At 38.6% G+C, this 11,461-nt stretch overlaps 1 pseudogene; it reads right to left on the reverse strand.

The window, feature by feature from the left end:
- The window catches only part of LOC135217020 (E3 ubiquitin-protein ligase TRIM33-like), a 361,157-nt pseudogene extending 349,947 nt beyond the window's left edge, over nucleotides 1-11,210 (reverse strand).
- Between the last annotated feature and the right edge of the window lie 251 nt (nucleotides 11,211-11,461).

Raw genomic sequence — 11,461 nt, forward strand, 5'->3', positions numbered from 1 at the left:
CATGTATTCCTTTTTCTCATTTGCTTTATAATTGTGTGATATTTCTTCAGTCTTTTGTTTCTACTGTGTTTCTCATAGTTTTTGCTTATTATGTGCATTGATATGTTCTCACTTCATAATTTAGCCCTATATATCCTCCAATATTACCTTACAATAAAGGGCAGGCATCAAAAGAATTCCTATAGGGTGGAAGAAGACGCTTTTAGGACGTTTTGATACTTTTCTGTCAAGTGACATTGCTCACCCATAACAATTTCTTTGCTTTTGTTACCTTATTTGTTTCATAGAACATTTACATTCATATTATATTTTTGATTTTTGAATTTACAAACATTTTCAATTGCCCCCACCCCCCCCCCCCCAGCCAAGTAATACGTCCTACTAGGTTAGGTAAATGGGTTAGTAGTACGGCAACCTTAATATTACATTTCCTTCAAGGAAGGGACCAGGTATCACGACCTGTTAGGTTAGGTTAGACTGGTACCCTTTTAGATTAGTTTTCCTTTAAGGGGGGTTTCGCGTACTGGCCAGGTACCATGGCCTACTAGGTTAGGTTAGTATAGTAACCTTCATGAAGGGGGTCCAGCCGGCCAGGTAACACGGCCTCGTCAGGTTAGTATGGTAACCTTTACTTCACCCCCAACCCCCCCCTAACATGGCCTATTAGGTCAGGTGGGTTAGGCTAGCATGACAACCTTCATATTTGTTAGGTGGGTTAGGTTAGTATGACAACCTTTATATTAGATTCCCAAATACATAGTGATATTATAATAATAACAACTATTCTTAAATGGTAATAATATTTCATCATTTGTTTTCTGATAGAACAGGCAGCTCCTATCTAATTCATAATTTATTCTTAAACACTTAAACAGTATCTATAAACCTGTAAATATGCATACATACATTATATAATTTTATATATACAGTATTAATATATATATATATATATATATACACACACACACACACACACATACAGTGGGGCATCGTTTAGTCGCAGATCAGCAATCACGGAATCAGTTATTCAAGCGTTTTTTCTTGAACCGCTTCTCATGCTATATCGCTGGTATGAATTGCAGCATTGCGGGGTTTGTCTGTGTTGCGTATGCAATGTTTATCAGTAGGCTAAGCCTTGGCCGTGGTCCAATAACCACCAACATACATGAAAAGACTCACATTATGATATTAACTGACAATAAAGGAAATAAAACCATTCTCACCTTATATATTATTGGCGTATCTTCATAATAAATAGCCTATTCAAGGTTTATGTGTAACGGTCATTGGTATGCTAAGCCTAGTTGCAGTGCGATAACCACCAACATACATGAACAGATACATATTACATCGTTACGCAGGCGCGCAAGCGCGAATTTCTTTCTTATCGCACTAAAAAATATCAGCGACATATCTCAAAAATTCTTTCGTCCCTTAGACATAATTTTTGCACCATTTTAAATTATCCGTTACATGGAGTATTACATATGTTTATCACTTTTGAAATATTTTCATATAAATAAAGATAAGTGCCAAAATTTCAACCTTTGGTCAACTTTGACTCTACCGAAATGGACGAAAAACGCAATTGTAAGCTAAAACTCTTATATTCTAGTAATATTCAATCATTTGCCTTCATTTTGCAACAAATTGGACGTCTCAAGCACAATATTTTGATTTATGGTGAATTTATGAAAAATCTTTTTCCTTGTGTCCGTGCGGTAACTCTTCAGATAAATTTTTTCGTGCGATTGTCCTAATGTTTGCACCATTTTAAATTAGCCGTTACATAAAGTTATATATATGGAAATGTGCGCAATTTTATGTAGAATACAACAGTAAACAACCCATGGTTGTAGCTTTTATCATTTTGAAATATTTTTATATAAATAACGATAATTGCAAAAATTTCAACCTTCGGTCAACTTTGACTCTACCGAAATGGTCGAAAAACGCAATTGAAAGCTAAAACCCCTATATTCTAGTAATATTCAATCATTTACCTTCATTTTGCAACTAATTGGAAGTCTCTAGCACAATATTTCGATTTATAGTGAATTTATGCCAAAAAAAAAAAAAAAAAAAAAAAAAAAAAAAAAAAATTTCCTCACGTCCGCGCGGTAACTCTTCCGAAAAAATCAGAAATTTCTTCGTGCGAATGTCGAAATTTGTGCACCATTTAAAATTAGCCGTTACATAGAGTTTTCTATATGAAAATGTGTGCAATTTTATGTAGAATACAATTAAAAATGATTGAAGGTTGAAGCTTTTCTCTTTTCCAAAATATTTACATATAAATCACGATAAATAGAAAAAAACCATGTTCGGTCAACTTTGACTCTACCGAAATAGTTGAAAATGCAATTTTAAGCTAAAACTCTTACAATATAGTAATATACAGTTATTTATCTTCATTTTGAAACAAATTCGAAGTGTCTAGCACAATATTTAGATTTATGGTGAATTTTTACAAATAACTTTCTTTCCCTCTGCGCGCCGATTCGCGGCCGAAAATCTCCGAAATGCGTACGTCACGTTATCCTAATATTTGCTCCTTTTCATATTAGCCGTTTTGTAGAGTTTCATATATGAAAATGTGCGCAAATTCATGAAGAATACAACAAAAAATAATTGAAGGTTGTAGCTTTTCTCATTTCCGAAATATTTGCATATAAAAAAAATATATAAAAATTTCGACATTCGGTCAACTATAACTCGTCCGAAATCTGCAATCCTAATCTAAAACTCTTACAGTATCGTAATATTCAATAGTTTTTCTTCATTTTGAAACAAATTGGAAGTCTCTAGAACAATATTTAGATTTATGGTGAATTTTTGAAAAAAAAAATTTTTACGTCCGCGCATTATGAATTCGTGCATCATTTTGTGATAAAATGTTTCCGGTGTTGTTTTTATCGTTTTACAATGTATTATATATCAAAATGATCACAATTTAGTGTACAATACAACGAAAAAAAAATAACTCGTTAGCCTTAATCGTTTTTCACAGAGCGCGATTTGAATACAATTATGTATGACATTATTTTTTTCGCTACCATATATCGCATTATTAACATATGATAATATTTATTTTCATTTCTGATGGTTGCATACTAAACTTCAGGAATGACAAAAAAACGAGCCAAAAATGAACTCTTAATCTTCAAAACTAAGCGCGCTGTGAAAAAAAAAATTTCCGCTTCCGCACTCACTCCAAACCCGCCCAGGCATACGGGAGAGGTTTTGATTTTTAGGGCTTCGGCGTAAGAGGGTTAACTGACAATAAAGGCATCTATTCATAATAAATAGCCTTTTCAAGGAACAATTCCACATATATGTACTCAACTTATACTCCGTGGCCAGCCACAAAATGTAAACATAGTTACAAAATCCTAGTATGTTTACGGTTGCATTCACAGCGACCTTTATTCAATAACCTTTTAGAAATTTTAATAGTAGTAGTGTAAATATGGTAGTAATAACATTAAGGCTCAAATTAATTCGAACTTCATTATTGTTTTGGTAGTATACATATATAACTTCTCCAAACAATGCAGTCATACAATCGATGTCATAGATTATCGTGTTCCTGTTTGCTCTTGGTGATGGAGTGTAAACGAAATACGTAAAACCATTTTTTGCAATATATATTACCATCATATCTTCATAATAAAAGGGCTATTTGTGGAGTAATTCCATATCAGTGAAATCAACTTTTATCTATGCGAGGCCAGCCAGCTGACAAAATGTACGGATGGGTAAGTTCGCAGATCCGGGGACAGATCCACAATTCCAGAACCATTACCCCAAATAACAAAATGCATAGAATAAAAGTTGTCCAGAATCCCAAAATATACCCGAAAAGTCACTCATCTCACCAATTTACACCAAAATACCATCCGCCGATATTTCCCGTGAAACGTAAATTTTTCTAAGTACCCACTTGATGTGAAGGCTGACACGGCGGTCGTAGCACCTGTAGTTCTTGAGTTGACCGCGGACAGGCGCTGTACGTCGGCCTGCCCCCAACGAGGAAATTTTAAATTAAACCAATCCTGTATCAGGTTGACCCAGGTCATCCCCAAGGGACATGGATTAACTTCCTTCCAACCAATAAAAACGTGTCCCATGAATATGAATCAGACATTCATACCTGCAGTAACAAAATTTGCCCTTTCCGTTCTCCACCGCCGACATGGGTAAAACACACGCAGTATTATTTCGCAAAAGTGTTACAGCAGACGAGTTTGATAAATATACGCATTTGTATATTAGTATGCTGATCAAGTTTCTACGCAACACCGACAAATTTATGAAGTGGTTGTACAGAGAAGGGTTACTTGGGGACTATTCAGGGTTGTGTACAACGTGCAACATAGCGAACCGACGGTTCATGAAACATGGGACCAGCAAGGCCACGGGCCAACCGATTTACATGTGGCGCTGTACAAACAGCAAGTGCGGTAAGAAGGTATCAGTTCGGCACGGGTCCTTTTTTGAAAAGTCGCATTTGTCCCAAGAAACAATTATTATATTAATATTTTGTTTCACCAAGAAAACCCCATCTCAAATTGGATTTCCTGGTCCGAAACAATAAGACCAGGACCTTCTACCAGCGAGCCACGTGATCCCCCACCCGTTTCAAAGAGGCCGAGACTAATGCCTTATGTACCCCTTCATGTTCATCGGACAGCATCGACTTTGAAATGTGAATAAGGTAAGTTGTATATTAATTTTTGTTAGCCTTAAAACAATTTTTGTTAGCCTTAAAACAGTGTTTCGGTTATTTCGAAGCCAGTACCGAAGCACGTGTTCGAACAGATCTATCGGCCTGGCGGTGGGCACGTAGGAACATGCATGATGACGCAATTTGTATGTAAACTAATGTTTCGGTTAGTTCGAAGCCAGTACCGAAGCACGTGTTCGACCAGTGAAGCTGTGGCGAATGAGGAAGGTGTTTAATGTTAGTTATAGGGGGATTTATAGCCTAGGTTAGTCGTGTTTTTTTGTATGTGCTGTGGCTAATTTTCGGTAACCCCAGTGGCTAGAGCGCGCAGTGCAACATTACCTCTTGCCAGAACATGTTGTGCTTGCCAAGAATCTTTAAATATGCGGATAAGCACGAAGCACTGTTCCGCCATGGCCTTACTGTAACCCCTGTGACTAGCGTGCACAGCATTACCTCTCCCCAGAACATGTCGTGCTTGCCAAGAATCTTTCTATATGTGGATTAGGCGCGAAGCGCCGTTCCGCCACGACCTTACTGACAGCACACACAAACATATTTACCGTTAACAAATAAATTATCAGTAATTCTGGTTAGTGGTAGCCTAGGCTAGTCTGTCGTTTACATGTTAAGTAGCGGTTCAAAGTTATGTATGCAAAGTAAGGGGTCCTAGCATCAATTTAATGTCGGTTAGTGGTAGCCTAGGCTAGACATTTTACATGTAGGCTAGTGGTTCAAAAGTTCTGCAAAGTAAGGGGTCCTAGGCTAGCCTATCCTATGTCAACCTTGAATGCAGAGTAAGGGGTCAAACTTTTGTATTCAGGGTAAAGGGTTTGGGTCTCAAAACCGGGAATTGAGAGTTTCGGGCGCCGTGAAAGTCACCCAAAAACCCTGGTTTCCCACTGGGTCCCCCTTTACCGTTTGATGTTTTTTTGGCTTTATTTTCACAGGGTCAACTACCAAAAATGACATTCTTAGCAATTTTTTCCCACGAAAATCAATCGTCCCCAGATCTGTAGTCCTTCCGTACGTACATATACGAAAATCAAATTATGGTAGCGTTCACAGCAAGATTATCTTTTGAAATTTTAATAGTACTATTCATGGTAGTAATAATGTTTGGAATATACGTAACTCATTTTCAATGGTAGTAAATATCAGTTTAGAATGATTATATGTACTCTGCATTGTTAGGAATCATATGATTTTTGTAAACAAAAGTGACTCGCTGCTAACAGGTGTTGTTCCCATGCTCATTTGGTGAGGAAAACAGTAAGAATCACAACTGAACTTAAGATTGTTGAAAATATATAGAGTAAGAGGCATTCTGTGACAACTTAAAATCCTGTGGTATTTTTAATGATAGGCTAACCCCTTGAAGTGTTGGCTACAGTCACAACTATCGACACTAAAGAAAACATTTGTAACCTAATATCAATGGTAAAACCAGATTATTCAAGTGAATCACTAGTGATACAACTTTTGATACTGTAAACAAAACAACTAGTTACAGCAATTACTGATTACCATAATTAGACGTCAGGATGTGTGATTTCTTACTTGTGGCAGCGATGAAACAAAGAAAATAACTTTTTCCTTTCAGGCTACACGTTTAGGAAAAACATGATTTAGAATCGGCTTTGCGACTTCATTTATTTTTATATTTTTAATGATACAATAACTATAATTTATACTACTAACACCACCTTCACATAACTAATGTACAATCGCGTAGAGGTACAATGTGTGGATCTGTTGAGTCCAGTGTTACCAATTTTGCATTCTTAATGCTAGCTTTCATTTTCTTGAGGTAGTTAACATGAAAATTTTCAATATAGCATCTGTCAGGAAAACTTGCAGGAATTGAACAGAATTGTTTTCAAAATTATTAGTAATTATGTGACGTAATGTACAAGTACACTGTGTATGTTAGAAACATGTTTGAATCAAAAAAGAGAGCAATCGGTTGAAATTGGCTGGGTGGCATTGTTGCGTATGATGTGAATTTTTTTAACCGGCCTACCCACGTTTTGTTTACTTATGTTTTTATTGAAGTGGTGTTCGCCGCATTCTTTAAATTGTACCCTTATAATAACTTATAATAAACAAGTTAATTATGTGGCACCCAAAAACCCTGATTAATTTTCTCTTAAGGGAAAGAAGCATAAACGTCAGATGAAGGTGATTACATGTAATATATTAACATGTGTTGTGAAGAAGGGAAGAGATGATTCGCTGCATGCTGCTGGTAACATCTTTATTATTCATTCAACTGCACAGCAAAATTGTTGCCGTCTTTATCAACATAGATCGTTGGTGATTACCCATATGATTTACATAATTTTGATGTTTCTCTTACCTCTCTCCCTCTCTTTATTTGGAGAGAGAAAGAAAAGAAAAAAAAGAAAAAAAAAGGCCCACGTGAGTACGTAATAGCACATGCGTATGTAGGCTTCTAGCTGTAATCCATAGGCTAGTAGGCTACACGTACAATAGTACGTATACTCCATATATTTTTAAGGCTAATGTTGTAAAATAACTTTGAAACTGTCTTGAATTTAGTTTAAGGTGATAGTTGAAGACATATTTGGTGTTTGAACTAAAGTAGGCAGTTATAAACATTGGAATAGTGGCCCTGGGTGGGTTAATTATTAAAGTAGGCAGTTTTAAGCAATTTCTGAGGGGGTACCATGACAGCACGGGTATTTACTTATCACGGGGTGGGGGGGGGGGGGGGGGTCTGAGCCCTATCCCCCCTCATGATTATTGAGACCCTACTGTATATATATAATATATTATATATAATAATTAATATATAATATATATATATATATATATATATATATATATATATCTATATATATTATATAGCTATATATATATATAATATATAATATAATATATATAGATATATATATATATATATATCATATGGATTTACAGAAAATATATATATATATATATTATATATATATAATATATATATATATATATATAATAATATAATATATATATAAGGCGTCCCCGGGTTACGACAGGGTTCCGTTCTTGAGACACGTAACCCGAAAATCGCCGTAAGCCGGAACATCATAAAAAATACTAAGAAAACCTAAGTTTTAATGCTTTGGAACCATTAAAAACTATGTAAACTGCATTCTTATTGCATTTTTCATCAAAAACACTTTCAAATATTGATTATTTTGCATTTTTGGTGTCATATTTCTTGTGCCAGATCAGAGTTGGAGGCGTCATAACCCTGGAAATAATTTCTGATAAATATAATTGAAGTGCCTTAACCTCGGAACAAGTTACAGCACCCATACAACTTCAGTGGTGTTTCTCAGTAATTGCTTCGTTCCTACTTTTACCTTGGGAATTGGTTTCTTACAGTTTTAGTGCTTTTGATGTAGAGAAATAGTGTTCTTTGATGGTCAGCTATTATTTCCGCCAACGAAACTCTTACCTAGCGCTACATGTTTCTCCCAAACCCAAAATCCCAAATTCCACCCCTTCATTATTAGGTAGAGATACAAAGTAAATAACAGTTGGCAGACAACAAATAACCAATACTTCAACAAAAGCACCAAAATTGTAGGCAAAATTAATTTCCAAACTAAAAGCATGTGTGCCACTACTGCTTAGAAATACCGGCAGGGCTTATGATTAGCAAGAACAGGTATAATGGGCATTTGGTGCTCCACAGTATTTCCATCTGTAGAACTATGGGGGAAGAGGTCAGCTTTCCCCACTGTTGTTCCCCTTCAGGATATTGTTGACAGCCTTTGGGGAGGTCCAATATGTATCACAAGCCTAAACCAACACATTTGCTAACCACAAATGGTAATGTCAGTGTATAAAAACATTAAAACTCTGGAAAGTCAAATTTTCTACTCCAGATTACAATTAAACTTTCAAGTAAAGATCTAAGCCCGAACTAGACTGGAAGTTGACGTTTTTCTATAGAATTTTACCTCCTGAACACGAATTTCAATTAATATTTTTTTGGCCGACTAATTAACTCTATCCTACGATAAGGGGGACTGATGGGTATGCGGGGTTCGGATGGGGTATACCACTGGGAGAATTACACTGTACAACTCTATCCTGCGGTAAGGAGGACTGATGGGAAAGCAGGGTTATGGGTGGGGTAAACACTTGGGGTAAGGTTTTGTCGTGTTATTGTCTTATTTCCTCTTATTTATGACATTTGAACCACGAAATAAAAGCTGAAATAAAGCGATAAATAAACCGATAATGGAGCCGTTACATAGCCAAAATCCACCTATTACTACTGCTATTACAACGCCGAATCCTACTACACATGGGCCAATCCTACTGTGCATGCGCAACATGTTCTACTAGGTTAGGTTAGGTTAGTATAACAACATATATGTTACACTTTTAAGATTACCTTTCTTGGGGGGGGGGAAAGGGGGGGGGGGGGGGGGGGGGCAGTCAGGAAACACATTACCAACTCGTACCTGTGCCTTCCTCTCCCAGTACCCGACCCCATCCCCCCCTTACCGGACATATGGCTCCCTGGTGGTTACATATCCCACACCCACTACCAGAATTCAATTAGTATGGCGATTTGTTTACGTTTCTTGGGCCCGAACCAAAACTTTGAAGATTGTTCAGTCAAAGTAGACTATGGTAGTTGACGTTTTCCTATGTTGTTTTACTTACTATACAAGAGTTTAGGGTAATATTTTGCCGGTTGACTGTAACTAATCTGTTATTTACCTTTGAACTCTGTACGTCTGTACATCACACCCCTTGTACCGTCATGTAGTCTTCAAAGGTAAATTATGGTTTAATTATAGCTGGAAGAATAAATTTTACTTTAAATTTGTGTTCAGTAAGTTAAATAACATAGAAAAATGTCAACTGCCATAGTCTACTTTAACATGCAATGCGGGCCTAGAATTACCAAACCTACCAAGGCAATACAGGTTAGTCTAGGTCAGGATTTTGTTTGTTTGTATGGTGCTTTTACGTTGCATGGAACCAGTGGTTATTCAGCAACAGGACCAACAGCTTTACGTGACTTCCGAACCATGTCGAGAGTGAACTTCTACCACCAGAAATAAACACCTCTCACTCCTCAATGGAATGGCTGAGAATCAAACCCGCGACCACCGAGGTGGATCGCTAATACCAACTACGCCGCTGAGGCGCTTCTAGGTCAGGATTGCCTTTTAGCATGAATGAGAACACTCAGGTCAGGTTAGGCTATGAAGTCTATAGCGAGGTACATTGTTAGAGGCACAGCTAAGCAAATGGGTAGGTAGCTAGGTTAGGCTAATGACAACTGAGGGATGGAGGCTGCTTTGGCTGATGACACTTCCTTAAGGATAGGTTAGGCTAGGATACAGAGGTAGAACTTGGTCCCAGGGAGGCCACAACAAGGAAGGAAGGAAGGAGGGTCAAGCTATACTTACTGGCAACGATGTCGTCATCCTTGTTCATCTCGGGTTCTGCCGCTTCGTGCGTGAGACACTTATTGCAGGCGGAATGAAGGCACGGCAAGAGCTTGGGCTCTTGGTCCGCCGCATTTGCATCACAAAACACACAGTGCACATTTTCCCAACTGAACTGGTCCTCATTTTCAGGGGCCCCTGTGCCAGACACTTTCCCCTCACCCGCCGCACTACTGGCACTTGAATCGCCCCCGCCCCCCTCCCCCTCCCCGTCCCCTTCTTCACTTTCGTTCAAGTCATGACTAGGCCCGCCACTTTTCACTGGTTCCCACACTTTGAGAGGTCTAGGGTCACTCTGTTCGCATTCCATGGTGTTGGGGACGTCCTCCTTGTCGTCCACTAAGGAGGTCTGCGAGGCCTCTTCCTCTTCCTCCTCCTCCTCCTCCTCTTCCTCCACCTCCTCCTCATCCTCAGCAGGGGCATCTGCTTCGGCATGCGACTGCTCGACAGCCTGAGGAGCTTCCGCTTCCGCTCCACCTCCTCCTCCTCCCCGGCCTTCTTCAGGAGTCGACTGATGAGCCTCTTCGGTTTCCATGACCTGTTCCTGGCCATTAGGCCTAGAGCCTGCAGCAGCTTCTTCGGCCTCCACGGGCTCCTCCATGGACACATCGCCATTCGTCGTGGTTGTCGTCGTCTGGTCGGCCTCGACAGTCGGCGCTGGAGGAGGAGGTGGTGGTGGTGGCGAGGCAGGAGGGCTGGTCAGCTCCTGTGCAAAGAGTTTCAGAGGTGGGTCCCCCCCGTCAGCGTCCATTCTTTCGTTCGCCGAAGAGTCCCCACCAGACTCGCCACTATGTATGGCCTCCATTTGCACACCTACGAGATTCTCGAGCGCCGATAATGGCCGTATGCCAAGGCCTGGTTCTGCCATGTTTAGGAGAGGGCATTAGATACTAAAGACACACAATTAGATAAAGAGCATCAAAAATCGAACGACGTCAGTAATGTGTACTTCTCCACCGACATGTTCTTCTTGTTGTCGTACACTGCACCGAGAGGCATTGTGGGTCCCTTGAGGGACCTGATGCTATTCTCAAAATAAATATTTTACCCTTAAAAAAGGATACACAACTAAGTAAAATTCTTTAAATACATTGAAATAGTAATTACATAAATCACACTTAACTTAATTTTCCATTTGGAAAAGTCATTTCACAAAAATAATTCAATTTAATCAGAATATGGCAACTAACGCAACCGCGAGCGGGACTTTTAACTTCCAAGTTTACATAAAATATGAGCTTCACTTTCTTTAATC

This window comes from Macrobrachium nipponense, chromosome 19 (genome assembly GCF_015104395.2).
Source record: "Macrobrachium nipponense isolate FS-2020 chromosome 19, ASM1510439v2, whole genome shotgun sequence".
NCBI classification, from domain to species: domain Eukaryota; kingdom Metazoa; phylum Arthropoda; class Malacostraca; order Decapoda; family Palaemonidae; genus Macrobrachium; species Macrobrachium nipponense.